This window comes from Phycodurus eques, chromosome 13 (genome assembly GCF_024500275.1).
Source record: "Phycodurus eques isolate BA_2022a chromosome 13, UOR_Pequ_1.1, whole genome shotgun sequence".
Lineage (NCBI taxonomy): Eukaryota > Metazoa > Chordata > Actinopteri > Syngnathiformes > Syngnathidae > Phycodurus > Phycodurus eques.
Window position 1 is genome coordinate 21,725,431 of NC_084537.1, and position 18,268 is coordinate 21,743,698.

At 41.5% G+C, this 18,268-nt stretch overlaps 1 protein-coding gene across 6 annotated transcripts in view; it reads right to left on the reverse strand.

Moving 5' to 3' along the window:
* The window catches only part of LOC133411465 (adhesion G protein-coupled receptor L2-like), a 118,905-nt gene extending 111,160 nt beyond the window's left edge, over positions 1-7,745 (reverse strand). For all 6 annotated transcript variants that reach the window (XM_061693889.1, XM_061693887.1, XM_061693888.1 and 3 more), the window contains exon 1: positions 7,257-7,745. The gene's annotated coding sequence lies outside the window, so the exon portion shown is untranslated. The remainder of the gene's footprint in view (positions 1-7,256) is intronic.
* Positions 7,746-18,268: the final 10,523 nt, after the last annotated feature.

The following is an 18,268-nucleotide window of genomic DNA, read 5'->3' on the forward strand; positions in this document are numbered from 1 at the left end:
TCCAAAACAACAGGCAGGCATCAAATAGTCATAAAACGTAAACGCATGCCTATTAATCCAACATAACAACATTAGAGGTCAAAACGGGTATGATAAATGGACTTGTGGTTTTTGCGTCATTAGATTGCATCCATGTGGAATGTGGAATTATGGGTGTGCAGTTGCTTTGTTATACAATATTGTGCTGCAGCCAACCGAGTGTGCAATTAATTCAGACCCGACCATTAGCCACCTAAACAGTTTACAGGGGAAAGTTAAACAGGAACTAAACAGGAAGAAAAATTTGGTCGGAAGTGGAACATCTTTAATTAAAAATTAGGGAGGGGTATTTGTTTCCTAAAAATAGAGGTAGAGACAGGTATGATAAACAGAGTTATGGATTTTTCATCATTAAGAATGCATGTGGAATGTTTGGAGTTCGTACCAATAGGGTTATGTTGTCGGGTCCCTTTGTGGAGTCTTCAGAGGTCCCCGTGCAATTATATATATTTTTTAAATGAGCTTCCATTATGTGGAGTCTTTGTGGTGCCTTTAATGGCAATTTTTGTTTTAGTGGACCCTCACATGTGAACGCTCCACATGTTTCTGTTGTGGAAGCAACCGGCCTTATTTGTTCTGCTCAGTCTGCATCATTCTTACCATTTCTCTACATTTCACCACAATTGTCCCGATTTTATTTCATCTTGAGTCTGTATGAATTGTAATAAACCAGTAAAATGTGTTTAATATTATTCCCAAAATGCTTTTGCACACTATTAACAGACATCTCCCCGCATCTGCTGTTGAATAACTAAACATCACTATTTGCAGAAATAGGGAAGCTGCTCTCCCCAGTGGGGAAGTCAGTATATAATATAGTTTCATCAGTCCTTAAAAAAAAAGTAATAAATCCATGAAAACTGTTGACATCAAGTACTTTTGTAAACTGTGATATGTACACTAATAATATCTGCTACACAAATGGACTAATTATTATAAATTGATGGTATCCCACACATTAAGAATAAAAACACCACTGTGGGCAAAAGTTTGGGAAAAAAATAATACATAAACTATCTCTGATTGAATTTGAAATAAATTTGATGTGCGTGCAAGGTCAGATGCAATAATGTCAAACAAATGTCAGAACTAAACCAGATCTGAACCAGACTGAGCATTTGGTTAGCGATATTAATTAAACATGGACAATCCAAACATCTCAACGTGTTCTGATATTTATATCTCTGTAAAATGTCACCACGTACTGTTGTAATGTGTTGTTCTTATGTGAGATCTGAACAGATTAAAGGACTTTAAATTTAATCCAGTGCCACAATTCCTTCTGTCAATACCACAGTCAATGCTGTCATTGATTTTGCAGGTGACAGATGTTATTAGCCTGGAATTTTTGTCTTCCCAGTTGACGACGGTAATTGAGGGGTGCTGCAAGAAGAACGAAGCAGAGCAATAGCTCTTGAGTAACCTTTCAATAAAGTGAACAACCACGTTGCGTTGACCTGACCGCGCACTGCCGCGATCTGTTACCGCTCGAGCCCTCCCACACATAAACAAGGCGGAACGCTGGCCTATGTGAGTTAAGTCAAAAGTCATTGTAGATAATAGCACACTTGTGGCGAGCTCATGGGAGGCGTGGTTGCACAAAAGCCTTCTATGTAACCTATAGTGGAACGTTTAAAGTTCAATGATGCTGTCGATTTCGCAGTTCAGCCAACAATTTCATGAAAAATAAGACTCGAAGGTCTCTTGAACTATATATAAAGAGACTTCAGCCCTGGGAGTAACTCAAGTATAAACTGTTATGCTTCTTCTTTGGCTTTTCTTGTAATACCAGTCATGACAAAGGGGACAAATATGAGGATGACCGTAGATTTGGAAATGTAATGTGACAGTAGCGTAGTAGCAAATATTAGTGTCTCTGTCCTGGCTTCTCAGTACAATATAGCCAAATCTGCAATAAGTCGAGAATAATAATAATAAAACGAGAATGGCATAGCGGTAAGAGATACTCTAATTTTTCAAATACACATACTGTAATCGCAAAAGACTATCGTTATTTACTTACTATACCTTACGTTGAGCAGCTAGCCGTTACCATCTGTTTAGCTGTTAACTAACACCACTATACCAATAGCGATCTAGAACTTTCCGTGCGTCATCTTGAGTAGTTAACTACCCCGCTTTGTAGCGAAGGCGTCAACCCCACAAGGATCTCGCCTACCTGTTGGACATCTACTGGAAGTTTCCATCAAGGTGCTGTTTCGCTGTCAAGCCAGCTGGCTAGCAGCTGGTGGGCGGCCAAGTCTAGCTAATCTTCTGCTAACATGGTGCTCCTAACATATTCAATGTTTTAATTACACCCATGAGTTATTGTTAAGTGTCCCTGGTTCTCTTGAAAGCCGCTATATAAATCCAAGCTATTATTATTACTAACAGGAGCTGTATTTACTATATGCACAGCATCAGGATTAAGGCTGAGTACACATTTTACGGTTTGTCTCATAAAGATGACCACTAATAGTTCTTTCAACACAGCTACGAATGTTAAGATGTCATTTAAAACATTGCCTTTATTGTTGATAAATGTTTCATGAGGCCGTCGAATGAAGATGAATTCAATTTCCATCGATATGTATGTGAAAGATATTTAGAAATATAAATATAAATTAGGGGTCAACCTTCGAGGTCCCACTTAATCTCTGTGGTCGATTGCTCATCCTGTGATCGGAACACAAGTGTCCCGTCTTGACCGGCAGCGATGATTCATGGCGGGCTCTCCTCCTTGCCTTTTTGTCCATTTGTTGTCCAACGTTTCAGTGCGAGCGCGTCAAAAGGAATTAGACAAGACAGCTGTCAAAGCCCACGCCCCGTGAGTGAAGATGGCAGGTGAGCGTCTGCCATTTTTTCTCCCCACTCCTCCTTAGCTCAAACTGCTTGGAACAAAAAGAACTGCAAGCCTGAGCTCTCTTCTACAGCACACATGCGTGCACTTAGCCGTATTAAACCAAAGGACATGTTCTAGTTCTTTAAGTCGTCGTTTGATGTATAATTTAGAGATTTTTGGCCCTGGAAGTATAGTCTGCTGAGTTGCACAATAGAAGTCCAAAGACACAAACTTTGTGTTCTGTGACACTGGTTGACTTCCAAGTTGTTCTCATTTCCAAATGGAAACAACAAAGAGCGTATTAACTTGGTCCAGGCTTCAACTGTCATCAAAAACCTTGATTAGCTGTACAAGCAATGTTAACTACAATATGAAGAGAAGTTAACCTCTGCAAGTTTAAAAACTAAATCAATTTAAATAAAGACCTGACAGACACGCAACGGAGCGGGAACAGGAATGTGATTGAAGAGTGATACAGAGGTCCTCAGTTCACATACGAGGTTGTCAGGAGGTTTAAGTGCACAATGAACTTGTGTGCACCGAGCGTAAGAATACAAAATGACAAACTCAGTTACATACCGCCATGCTGTTTTTCATTTGTTTGCTTTCTGTTTACGGCCAGCAAGTGTATGTCATATAAATATTGACTGTAATTATGTATTTACTACAGTACTGTGATGAATTAGGTTACATCGCCACCTAAGGAAAATAATTATGTCGCCTAGTAGCATTTTATAGGTATTCCTTTATTAAGTGTTGAGTGTATAAAAGGTCTATTAACACCTCATTGGTGGTAAAAAAAAAATAATAATAATAATAAAATAAAAATTTTAAATATGTATGTAATTGCGCAGGGCACGCCCTGTACTGGTTACCAGTAAATCGCAGGACACATTAAAAATCTGAATCCTCTTGGTTGGCCGAGTATGTTAAAAACATACAAGGAATATGTCTCCGGTAGTTGAAGCTACTCGTATTAGTACTACAGCAAACAAGTCACTATAACAAAATATACATTTAGCACATAAACACAGATGTACGGAGAAAGTCATTGAGGAATGTAAGGGTACCAGTAGTGTGGTAATGCTGATAACAGTGACAATAACATGCAAATGATGCAGAGTCCTCAAGCACTCCCGATATCGTAGATAAAGACAAACAACCCGCCACACAAGCGGGGAGAGTATGCAAACTCCACACAGGATGCCCAGAGGTAAGATTCAAACCCAGAACCTCACAACTGTGAGGCACGCTTGCTAACTCCTAGTTCACTTTGAATATTTGCTCTTTATCCCACCCAAAAGAAGAAAAAAAAAGACAGATAGAAAAAAAAGTCTTGTCACAGTCTTTTTGCCCACAATAGCTGCACATAAAGTGAAATAAATATTATTTCTGCTGCAGACAATCAGTTGCTCAGTGTCACACCAAGCGCCAAAGCTTTGCAGCCATACAGAGCGGGGAGAAAATTCCCTCCAGCTATTTTAGATTTCTCTAGCCAAACTACCAGTCAAAGTGGGTAAACACATTTTCATCAACTTGTGTATGCACACAGTGGATGCTTTATTCTTTGCCTTGAAGATCAAATCTTTGTAGATGTGTGCCTGAGGGGCGGGGGGTGGCAGGCGATCCAAGGTGGCCAACGTCCCCGCTAAATTACTATAAAAGGCTATTGATGATTTAGATTACAGCCAACAAGTTCTCTCAGTGAATCACAATCACAAACAAAATGCGGCCTGTTCCAAGAAAAAAAAAAAAAAAAAAAACGCAGTCTGTATCGTCCATCGGCAGCAGGACGAGGCTGCTTGAGAGGAAGAGGAGGGTGAAGGAGAGTGGAGAAGGGAGTGAGGAGAGCTTGGTTGGGGGAGGGCGTGGGGGTGGGTGCTGGTAGCTCATGTTCTCCCTATTGAAATGCAGACACTTTGAAATGGAAATGGCAAGTTACAAAAAGCCGCTAGAATTCACACTCGGCTGCATTGAAACCATTTGCGCCAGGCGAGATGGCACTTCCTTCCCAGGACAACACAGACAAATGGACCCGAGCAGCATGCCTGGCTTGGGTGAGAGATGGCGTTGAGGTAGAGAGAGCATGTGTGTGTATGTGGTGCGAATGTAACAGAACATTTGTCCTCAAACCTCTCTCGCTTTCTCTTTCAATCCCTACTGTCCCACAATCCATTGCGAGAGCTGAAAAGCAGGATTTTTTTTTTCCCCAAACACAATCGTCAAAGAATGGACCTTGCACCTCCTACTCCTCCTTCCTTCCTTCAACCAACCCAGGAGGACTTTTGGTTTAGGCCAAAACATAAAACTTCAAAAATCCAACCCGGATTTGTCATCTCCCAACATGCAGATTACGTCATAATAATGCATGAGCTGGCATGGAACCACCCAGAAAAAAACAACTGCTCCTCTTTTACACACCCTGACAGCTGTTACATACATTACATGCACCACAAGTATTGGGACACACCTCTTAATTCATGGATTGACCCATTAAGTGCTCGCGTATAGACCCCTTCCTCCCAAATCTTAAATCAACAATTTAAAATGAGTAAATCCACTTAAATTGAACTACAGGGTGGGGGAACCTATGGCCCGTGCGTCATATACGGCATGGTGGAGCGTTTAATACGGCCCGCTATGCAATTCTAAAAAAATAAAACCTCAGAGGAACTTTCATAAAAAGCAAACAAATTATCTCAACATGGAATAATAAATATTTGTTCCACTGCTGCATCATCCATCCATCTTATCCTGTTCAGGTTCGCCAGCCGTGTGGGAACTGAACCCACGCTGCATGCACCAAAGGCAGGGCAGAGTGAACCACTATGCAGTCACTCATCAGTGACTCTGTTGCATCATATTTCTTCATAAATTCAGTTTGGCTCTCAGAGGACTTGACAAACTGAAAAGGCCCCTGATCCACAGATATCATTAAGAAGAGAGAACGTAGCAAGAATTCAGCTTCAAAAAATGGTGGCTTCACTCATGCATGCGTTAAAATTCTTGGAAAATCTCATTTTAACCATATGTACATATACCATGATTGTAGTCCACCTTTTTGCAACTTTTTGTTAAATTACTTCAAGATTAATCGTCAACATAATGTACATGTTTTGCCTTTAACGTAATATTTTTTTTCTTTATTATTGCTTTTCTAATGAGACTTGTGGCTGTTCTAAAATCACACAACTGTTATGAAGCATTAAATAATGTGCACATTAGTTGCACTCAGGAAATAAAAACTAAAATGTTATGATATGTCGACAATTATTTGCAGCTTTTTTCAAATGCCACCAGTATATTCTACCCATCATTCCTTATATTCAATTTATATTTTCATTATTATTATATTGGTTTCTTTGTTGCTTTTTACGGTTGTAGTCAGGTTTAAGCTGTCCAAAATACCGACAATGGTCCCAAAAATAACCACTCAACAGTGACGACACATTCAAATCCAAACTATATGCACATTAGTCGTATTAAGGATCCGCCACTGAGACATTTTGGACAATGGCATGCTTGCATTTGTGCCCCAGTGCACATAAAGACATGTTTGGATGAGTGTGGTGTGGAAGAAGACCACCAGGGCCATCACCTTAAAGGTGGAAACTGCAAGCCACGAGGACTTCTCTCTTTGACCACTGACCTTTGAAAATGGAGCCACACACTCCTCCATCTTCCAGAAAGAGTTCTTGTAATTGATGACCCAATACTTGTGTTTGCCTTATATAACGCTGCAGCACGACCCCACCATTGAACGCCGTCCACGCGAATTGAGCCTAAATGTGATTTAACCTTGATGTGTGAGCGGGGCCTTGGTCTCAGGAGGATCTTGCCTCTGAAAAAGCCTCACGTAAGGGGGGGGGGGGGGGTCAGATATTGCACCCCAGTCTGTAAAAAACTGCATCTGTCTGTGTGTGCGTGTGTGTGTGTGTGTGTGTGTGTGTGTGTGTGTGTGTGTGTGTGTGTGTGTGTGTGTGTGCGTGTGTCTGCCATCATCTCGCATGGCTGGCACGGGGCTCCGTGAATTATACATGCCCTGTGCAATGATCTTATTTTATAGCTGCAAGATGGAGAGGTAAATGGAGACAGCAATTGGCATCCAGCTACTTAGCTGTTGTTCAAAGTGTGTGCGGGGAGGAGATGCACAATGTTACTGCACTTGACCAGCCACAAATGTTGTTTTTTTTCATTGAAATTCTTATTTTTAAAAAGGAGAGAGACAAACTCTACATTGCTGTTTTTTTTTGTTTGTTTGTTTGTTTTGATTGTTTTTTTTACTGCGATTATTGAACATTTTCCAAAGTCTGCCAAAGAGCCACTTCTCCCACTCTGTGGTTAAATGTATTGATTGAGGGAGGCTGCTACTTACTGTGCTAGAAGGATGAAGCAGTGTGAATTTCGGATGAAAAACTCGGCTGGTCTGGTTTCAGGCGAGGGGGGGGGGGCCCCCACAAACTGAGCTCCGGGTCGCACAAAAGATCAGGGCTCAGCTCGGCTGCATGTTCGGGTCGCCTCACAGCGGACAGGCGGCGGTGCCAGGTAGACGCTCCGCCCCACGTCGGTACATCCAGGTCGGGGCGAATAGCTCCATAAGCGAGGGGAGGAAGTGGAGGGGTTCAAAAGTAAAGCACCATGCCCCGCGTGTATCGGTTTAAACAGAGGTCGGAGTGGGCAAACACGCTCCAATGAGACGAGGGGGAATTGGGAAAAAGTCCAGAGCCAGGTCGCGACGAAGTGGGTGTGAAGGGTCGTTGAAGCCCGCCGGCAAAGTGTTGAGATGAAATCCTCAGTGAGCTCCGGGGTTTTCGTTGCACGGCCGCCCCCCACCCCCCTTCTCGCGCGCGTCGCATCCACACCACTCGCACGGCAGTCAAGAGGATGACTGAGCAAGCAGACAGCAACCGAGCCGACCGACGCTCTGCAGCAGCTGGCTGGACACAGACGCCAGGAAAACATGGAGTGGAGTCCCTTCAAATCCATTTGGAGTCCTCGTCGGAGGCGGAATGGATTTACGTCAATTCAGCCTACGACTAATCCCTGGAGTTGGCGAGTTAGCTCATTTTCTTATTTCTTATTCAGATTAATTAGTGTGCTAAAATGGAACTAGTTGGCTATATATGTAGTTAGTTTGTTGGTTACTTATGTTTAATGACGGCATTAAACCGAAGTGGAGACGAGTAAGGCGCGGAAGGGATGCTATGCTTGTTAGCCTATGTGCTACATGTACGAGACCAGTATTGTCAGACAGCTCATTTAAAGATGATTCCAATGACAAATAATAAGAAAGTTATGATTCTTTAAACCCGTTTTTTTTTCTTTTTTAAATGCATCAATTTCTGCGCACCGTCTTAATGCAAAGACAATAGGGCTGAGACTCTAGGTGTCACCTTTTAATCTTAAACGTTGCTAACTATATTTTATATATATATATATATATCCTATTTTCAAAACATTGATATCATTGGAAAGCTGCTAAACAGAGAAACAGACAACATATTATAATGATGAACTTAAAGGTTCCCTTTTGTTTTTTTAACTGTTTTATGCATAATGTAGATCAAAATGTGTCTGTGAAATGGTTTAAGTTTGAGATCCATGAGGTTTGTCAATTGTATACAATAGCCTTTGAAAACCAAACCACTTGCAAAGCGGGAGGATCTGAATTCGGCGACGTGACGTCGGCTACTAGCCCACTCAACTCAAATTCGCGTGACGCTGCGTCCCGACAGCCAGTCGGCGTCGAGAATACGCTGCATCAGTCACAACGTCCTCAAACGATGGCAGATATAATGATCGTGGGTGCTTGTGGGCATCTGGCACGCCTGCTGAAAAATGAGCCGGCCTGGAGAATCATGAGCAAGGAAATTGGCGCGTCTGGTATGTAGTACTTGTTTGCAGCTGTCGGTTGTAGAAGTTAATACATGTCCGGTATGTACGCTATTAGTCAAATTCAGGTAAATGGCAATCCAATCAGTGGAAAGCTTATTTACATGTTGAATATTCATGAGAAATCCGTCCGTCTTTTCTGCCAGGCGTAAAAGGCCAACTAAAATAACTTGAAAACCGGCATCCTGGGCATTTCTAACCCAAATTATCTTGCAAACCTGACAAAAGAACATCAAAGATTATATTAATAAATGATCGCATCAGACCTTAAAGATAATTATAGAAAGTCAAGGGCTCCGGTTCCCAAAATAATAGTCAAGAGCCAAACAGAATTTGCAGATGGCGGTCAGGTGACGTGTGGTTTGATTGGGACAGAATACAAGGATTTGCAAATCCTTTTCAGCTTGTATAAAACAAGGTATTTAATTTTCAAACTGATCAACTTTCTTGTTGTTGGGTTTTGTTTTGGGTTTTAATGCAAATATTCGCTCGTTTTGAATTTGACAATAATGTATTCACCAAAACTGGAACAAGGTATCATGGACAAGTAAGTGACGCTTAAATGAGAAACTTTTTGCCATACACCATGTGATGTGTTTTTTTTTCCCGTTTTTTCTATTTATTTTATGAAACTGTAAGGGGCGTGAAACTGGAAGGGGCGGCACGGTGGACGACTGGTTAGAGCGTCTGCCTCACAGTTCTGAGGACCGGGGTTCAATCCCCGGCCCCGCCTGTGTGCATGTTCTCCCCGTGCCTGGGTGGGTTTTCTCCGGGCACTCCGGTTTCCTCCCACATCCCAGAAACATGCGTGGTAGGTTGATTGAAGACTCTAAATTGCCCGTAGGTGTGTATGTGAGTTGTTTTTTTATGTGTGCCCTGCGATTGGCTGGCGACCAGTTCAAGGTGTACCCCGCCTCCTGCCCGAAGATAGCTGCGATAGGCTCCAGCATTCCCGCGACACTTGTGAGGAGAAGCGGCTCAGAAAATGGATGGATAGTTGAAACTGGAAGGGAGTATTCGGTTTTCAATGGATAGCAACACTAAATTAATGTAGCCAATTAATGCCCCTGAGATGTATAGTTTGCAAATCACACCACGCATTCTCTGATGGTTTCAAAGAAGATTTTTGGATTGTTTGTATTTTTAATGTTGTTTAATGTCCCTGAGGGGATTTAAAACTGAAACCCCAACTGACTTTTTGGGGCCGTGATTAAGCTCTCTTGCTGGAATTACCACTCCGAAGTTGAGAGTGCATTACTGTAAGCTGCAACACATTAGCATTAAAATTCCATTTGTGGGCAAATATGATCTAATCTTAATGGCTAACCGGACAACATAATGTTTGCCTATAAAACAACCAAAGCAATTTAGTCTGGATATGCCCTTTGCGGGGTATAAAAGACCATAAAAAAATGGGGATGAAAAGTATTTTATTTAGTCAGCACACAAAAGGGTGAGTGGCAACCATTTTCACTGTGTGATGTATAATGTCTGTTGGTGCCATTCATCCCGATTGTCATGACAAAATGCAATTTTCTTTATGAGCTGTCTGCGCTCTGTCATTATGCCTCCAAACACCATGTGAAGTTGTTTTAGCAGTCAGACAACACGAAAGGAAACAATCCGCACAGCTGGAAGGCAGCTTTTGTGGTGACGCTCTCCTCAGGTCTTTTAAACTTCAGCCCCACGTCGCTTCATTTTTCTAAAATCTCGTGTACGGTTAGCAGGAGTTTTCATTATCCTACTATTTTTAGCTCCTCGGCATTGATAATAAAGAGCTGCCTCCGTGGTGTGAATTCAGACATTTAATTCAGGATGTATTTGCTTAAGAGGAGTCAGTCCGAGTACAAATACTTAACCGCCAAATGTGGATCTATTAACGTCTGAAATGTCACTTGGCTGCCTCTCATGAGCCAAAATACATAGCCGGGGTGAGTGGTCTCTGTTACCCGTGCTTCGGTATCAAAACAGACGCCTGGCCACACTCAAGAGATTTGGGTCATGCTCACCAGGTGGAAAGTGAAAAGATGAGTGAGGCAGACTGAATTTACAAGCTCACATCATCATACTGAGAGAAATAATGTTTATGTATGGACCACGAGTGAAAGTGTCAACCCACCCTGGACGGGTGTCTCATTCATTGCGGTCAGTACAGTGAATATGTAAATACACACACACAAAAGCAAGAAGAAATGCAAACTGTTCTTCTCTGGGGTTTTTTCAGCGTGAGAAAATGCTTGGCTTGGCAACCTGTCATTCTCTCCTGTGTCCAAAACCCCCTAAAAATAAAAGCTCACATAAGAATCTAAGAAAAACCTCTTCATCGGAGGGCTGGAAAGACATGTCGTCGCAGCAACAGGCCCACGTGCAGTAAATAACAAGGTTTAAAGGACCTCATCATGAAAACTCCAAATTGCTGTTTCCTTATAAACTGTATGCAAATGCTGGAAGATGCTGCCGCTGACTGTCTCACCAAAGAAAGAAATGAACTGAACCATGTTATTGCTAAGTCACAGATACAGTACTGTAGCAATATGCCCCTTGGTGGCTGAGATTAGCATAGGGGAAGACGTCGGACCAATAAAATTGGATGCGGACCAAGTAGGCTTGTACTGGTATGCCAAAAGTCACAGTACCACAGTACACACAGTACCAGTACCTTAAGGTCATGTGCGCGAACAAAATAAAACATAACATTTTATAACATAACATTATAAAATGTTATGTTATACGCTAAACATAACATTACCGACGACTGCTCATTATCGCTAGGTTACCGCTTTTGTCTGCAATAATTAAGAACCGGAACAATAAACATCACACTTTGTTGCTGTGCTGCACTCTGAATGTGTTTAATGGTCACATGTGACTTTAGCATATGGATCCTTTTAAAAGGCGTTTTCTAATTTATTTAAAAAGGCTAATAAAGCTTTGCAACTCATGCTTGAAAACCGACAGCGGAAAGAGAGAAAAAATAATCAGTCTGCGTGTAAATAGAACATTCTTTCACCTCCTCAGACTTCCAAACTTGCGCTGCATTACATAAGTGTCGTTTACATTTTTTGGGGTTGTTAGTGATCTTGTGGGTTTGAGGCCCCATAGGGAGACACCGTTTGGAGGGTTCGAGTCACTCACAACGTGTTTGTCTTTGAACCGTGTCGTCTTGTGCGAGCGTGTGGACAAAGCTTCCAGAATAACGTGGGGTGTGGTGAATTAGAGGGTAGGCTATATAGCTGGGAATGCTGCGGTGAATACGTCCCGAGTCATTACGAAGTGGTTTTGCTCATTATGATCAAACGCTTCAAACTCAAAGGCGATCCCCATCCTATATGAGAGAAGTCGTTTATTGAGGCTAGAGGGGGAGGGGGGTGGAATTAAAGGATGATTCGATAAATGCTCTTGTTCCACGCAGACAGGAATACCGCAGCTTCTCCGCAATGAGGAATTCTCCATCCATATCCCGGCTTATTGTTTATTCCAGCTCGCTGGAGCTTGGTGAGCAACGAGGCGGATAAAAAGGGTCAACCTTATCATGATCTTGACATCCATGACGGTTGCCCAGGAATGGAAAAGACCAATTATGATGTTAACCCACAAAGGAAAGCACATTTTATGATAAGATTATTTCCGCTATAATCAATCTTGCCCTAGCAGTTCAGAAGATTTTGTGTTTACTTGCGGTACAAAATCGTATCCCTGCGTATTTGTTTATGCACTTCTGCTCTTCTCAATAATTCATTTTCCTCTTGATATTGTTCTTTGATGTTTTGCTTCTCTGCTGTATAGAGTGTGTGAGGAAGGTCATTTGTCTTCCATGAACTTTCAAACAAGAAGAGTGGTTCAGCATGTAAATAAAACAAGTTCGAGCCTGCCGGAAAATACAAACCAGAAAAGGTAATGTTAGCAGACGAAATAGAAAAAGCTAGGCTAACTGTTAGCTTATATGGTAACTACATTGGAGACTTTTGCCGACTTTGATCGCGAGGGGAAAATGTTCATATTTGACCCTATTGTCGGCATGTGTGTACCCCACTTAATGCAAACTCTTCATTGAAGAGTATGTAGATATGCAATTGACGCAAATTGTCACTCCTTATTCATGACTGAAATGACAGCAATTGAATACTACCACTTTTCATTATTCATATCATGGGTGTGAAAAGTTGTTAGCTTGATAAACTGGACCAAACTGACTGACACTTCAGACACAGTACCAGGCGACTGAAAGTCCTACGTCCGAGCCGCTAATAATCCTGCAAGCTGATTGTAGCAGCGAGCATTAACTATATTACCAGTGCAGCAAATGCCCTTGTTTACAAACCCGTTTCGTCCACGGTTGCTGGAACAACAAGTGTGCTCCAAGCAGCAAACGTGGCTTGTTTGGGAAGATTCTGGTGGGAATTGTACGCTGTGCTGCCCTCAATTGCCCCGTAGATGACAGATTAAAGATCTCCTGGTACCCGTCAAACCCAATTGCCCTCCATCCAAGCCACCATGTGGTATCTGAAGGATGTTTATAATCTGGGTTTTGCAGCATCGTGTCCTTTGCTCTGAGGTCGACACGCACTGAGTGGCATTTATTTAAAAAAAAACAAAAAAACATACTGAACTTAGTTTTAAATGTACAGTGGAACCTCAGCATTCACATTTGGAAACCAACCAAACATTACTGTATGTGAAAATGGACATAATGTCAACCTCAACAGAGCATTAAGGATATCTCATGAGACTTTATCATAGTGCTCATCTAGAGAATTTAATGAACATGTTTTTCTTTAGCTTTTGGTGATGCCACCTCAGAAGGGTACCAGTGATGCCAAAAAGGGGAATTACGATGGCGATGGAATTTATCACGACGTAGTGATAGCATAGCGAGAAAAGTGGTAAACGCTTCTCTGCCCCGGCTGCTTAGTACAATATGGCTGAGACAACAATAAACTGGACAATTAAAAATTGAAAACAAATATTACATTATTTTATATGGGGAAACCTGTTGTGAAATATTAATACATTAGTGGTCGGAGGCTAGCGGTTGAATTTTAAACTGAAGTAAAAGAGTTGCATTACCTCTGACAAGGACAATGTTTTCATCACAATTTATTAGTAACGACAGTTGTACAGAAAGTACACGCCCAATTTTCACAAAAGGTTATCTGGAGAATGAGGCAGGAGTCAAGAAAGAACTCATTCAATTTTGTGTCATATGGATTGAAAATGACCAATTTTCAATGTTTGTCTCTGTTCTTATCTGACATTTAATTTTATATTTGGAAAAATGGGATGTTCAAAATGGTATTTGGAAGAAATAGAAATATGTCATGATGCTCACAAAACAATTTTTTAGACTATTTAGCGTGACATTTTGTGCTTTTCGGTGGATCGTGTCATCAATGTAATTCAAAGTTTCCAAAGTTCTCTTGATTGTACTTTATATCCGAAGGTAGGATGGACGCTTTTATCCGTACGAAGTGATATGCACTGGATCATTTTCAGTTTTCAGCAGCCGCACTTTAATAAACTGGTCTCATAAAAAAAGCACTCAACACCTTCAAGTGAGTGTTTACTGCTCAAAGATCCCCGGAGACTGAATTTGGGAAAACCACTTTCAGTTTTACTGCTGTATATTCCTGAAATGCTCGAACATAGACACTCAAAGTTTGAGTCAAACACAACACAATTGATACCATGTACCATTTCCATAATATGATCACTAACTACTTTGCTTTTGAATGTCATTTTTTTTAATGTTTGCTCTGTTTTTGTTTTGTCCTGTCGACATTATTGAAAATAAAGGCTTGTCCTCATTGATCTCTCAAGATTTAAATAAAAGTTTGACTGAATGAAAATGGCTGTAAAGTACAAATAACTAAGTAGCACTTTTTGAAGTCACCATTTCACTTTCTGTACAACTGCATTTTTCAAGTTGCTTTCGAGGTTGTTTGGAGGTGGTTTCAGGGTTCAGCCACAGTAGAGTAGGACTTAATGTAACTCCATTTATTTATTTTTTTGGGTCCTCCTAACCCCCTTCCCATGAGACTTGAGTTGACAGCAAACTCCAGCGATAGAAGTTAGATCAAGAATATAGAGGGCGAATTCAGCTCGGTACAACACATCAAGTCTGACAAGAAACACGGATCCAGACTAGAGAGGTCTTTTTTTGGCTCATGCAGCGACGCTCTTCATCCCTCTCACTTAAATTTGGGGAAAACAGGATGGAGAATCACTGTCGCTTTTGTTAGCAAAATAACAACCCTGAAATAAACATATTCAGAGTAAGAAAGAATTGCTTTTCAGTCTGGATCATTTTAAAACGCTTACTCAAGCACTTTGTTTTAATTCAGTCCCAAGTGGTGGATGTTTATCTTTATCCGAGTGTTATGTTACTGCTTTGTACGCAACAAGTTGACTCTTTTCCACAAATGGAAACAAACGTTCATTGTTCCGGTGTTGAAAGGAAGTGGGCAAATTACAGGAAGTACAAAAGAAAAAAAAAATAATCCTAATGATTCCAGGTAAATGTAGCTCATTTATCTTTCTGTTTGGAGCTCACTTGCCATGCAAGACTTTACTTTTAAATAATCTCTCGGTTTAAAGCGTACTGTGGGTTAACTTTTGAGGAAAAGAGAAAACAGGGTCATCTTTGCGTGCCAGTGAAAGGAAACCTGTCATTCATGCACGCGGCCTGGGACCGCCTCTATTTATAGCACCCTGGAGCACAAACCTAAACTAACACCAAACACAGATGCAATAAATAATAAATCCAGCAAAGAGGACGATATTATCCTGTCTGAGGTTGGTTGGTTTGAAGACACAGGTTTTTGAAGCAGCTCATAAGAAAAACTTGAGTATTAAAAAAAAAAAAAAAAAAAAAAGCAATCTGAAATAGATGTGAACGCCTCTCTGAAGTAGCCCGGGACTGAAGTGTATATTTTCCCAGAGAGAAAGATAAAAGAAGTCCAACCGATTGAGACTTATGCTGCGAGATGGTTTTTCTAGGGTGTACTGTCAGTAGCTGGTCATCAAAGCCCTTTTGTACGCTTGCGTTCTCATCCAAAATATCACCATCACCCTTTGGTGAAGACGGTGAAAATGGCCGCACAACATGCTTTCAATTCACTTGAAAATCCAATCGAGCGCTCCCCAATTTTGAAATCAATAACACTGACGCCCTCTTGTACTCCAAGTGAAGGATTATCCTCATGCTCGGTTGAATCTCTTCAGACGACGGCGCTCCATGCTTGCCGCCGTCGTGTTGCCGCGCCTCCTTCTCGGCAACGGCACCGACGCCTCCCTCGATAATGGCGGCTCGTCACACGTGTAGTTTGCGGTACGGCATGCGGTAGCTGTAAGTGCGGGCTCCGTCTTTATATGAAATCGACTGAAAAGACACAGCTTGATGTGGAACCTGGCGAGCGATGCCAGAAGAGCGCCATATCAATTGTAGCAACTATACACACAACACCGGGACCTGTACACTATTATGGTCTGGCGAAGTCCACACACAACAAGCTGTAAGAAACAATGGAGTCTTTGGACAAAAGTATTGGGTCAAAGTACTGTACTTAACGAATGGATTAATCAGGGGTTGGGTGAGGGCCCTTAGTTACCCTTGAATTGTAATACAGATATTTTGGAGAATTCTATACCCACAACATTGTTGGAACAATTCAATTTTCTGTCCTCAGTGTACAAAATAACATACATAAAAACATGCTCGGGAGAATCCAAAAATATTTTCTTCCATTTTCCGATCGCTCAGGTGTCATTTCCAGATGTCCCGACGATACCTTTTGCGCTTTGTTGTTTTGCGACGTGTCCGCTGCAAGCGACACATGCACAAATCTGCAACATTAATAGTGTGTGTAATTCGGCAACTTGTTGATGAAGTGCTGCCTCCATGAGTGAAATTACCATCTGTGCTTTTACCATCCCTGTATGGGCGGTCATTTTTCTCTTCACACTCCGATCACGTAGATTCCACTAGCCTCGTCACAACCCCCTAGCTCTGCTCTGTTCTGCTCTCTAGGTGCAGTGTATGTAGTGGGTTAGGATCGGCATGAGACAGAACAACGCCCTCCAAACTGGTTAGGTTCAGTGTAGCTGCGAAAAGGAGACTGTGTAAAGTGTTCTTTCATTCCTGATCCTTGAAGTACCATAATTTCTCATATATAATGCAAATTTTTTTCCCCCCAAACAAATCTTCAAAAGTCAATAGTGTGTATTATACATAGGTGTCGTAAAAGTTTGAAAATTCTTTCACAGTGAAATGAGGTACATGAGTAGATATGTTGTAGAACAGCCATAAATTAGTTCTAAAGCTGCAGTGTTAAAACTAAACTCTAGGGTACGCTACAATATTAAATACATGATTAAAGAACAAGTAAATCTCAGTTAATAAAATTACTGTTCAGAATTGATTACAAAAACAAAATAGCTAACATTCGTTAAGTATAAATATATCAATGGAGAGAAGGTCATGGGTGCGCATTATACATGGGAGGAAGCATTTTCCGGATTTTTGGAGTCCATTTTGGGGGTGAGCATTATACTCGAGTGCGTATTTTACACGAGAAATTGTGGTATTTATTTCATTTGAATTTTTTTATGTGAATGATTGTGCAAATAAAAAGGAGGAAAAGCCTTCACACCGTAGTTTTTGTAATGATGAGGCACAGGCCAAGGGAGAACCCACCAATTTTTAGTATAGATCTGGATACATTGTGGGTGTGGTTCCAGGAATTCCGCAATTTGGCCAGAAACTAGGCCAGGGTGTACCCCGCCTCTTGCCCAATGCTCCCTGGGAAAGACTCTAATGAGGACAAGCAACTTAGAAAATGGATGGAGAGTTCCAGAAATTTTTAAATCCTTGACCTTAGCAGAGGGCTGCAGCCTTGTAGTACGTAAGGATTTAGATGGAAATAATATACCCTAACATCAAACTCCTAACTACTTTAAAATTGTGTGGCAAAAAATGGCATCTTAAAGGAAGTCTGTTTGTGGTGTGCGTTGTGTCGGGACTTGCTTTTCTTTTTCGAGTGTGTCATGAGCCTCTTTCACACACAGATCCCAGCGATCTTTAACACAGCGGAAGTGTGCCGCAATAAGATATTTAGATTGGTTGTTTGTGAATTTGTGCCCTGTGATTGGCTGATGCCCAGTTTGGGTGTACCCTGCTTCTCACCCAAGTTCAACTGGGATAGGCTCCAGATAGGCGGCAGATGTGAAAGGAGCAGAGGATGATTTAAACATTTTTCATGGCAGAGTAGCAAAGGTGACCATTTTTTTAATTTTTATTTTTGTATTTTTTTGCAAAGCGTCCAAGGTGGCCGCATCGATCCCTTCAAACATGTTTGACTCGACTCAAAAGCACATTTCACGAGCTCACGTCGGCGGCGAGGACTGCTATGCGAGTGTACGGTAGGCGGAATAAAGAAATGCCTTCTGTCAAAAGCTCATTGTCCCGGAATATTTCATGACTTATGTCCTGAGAGTGGG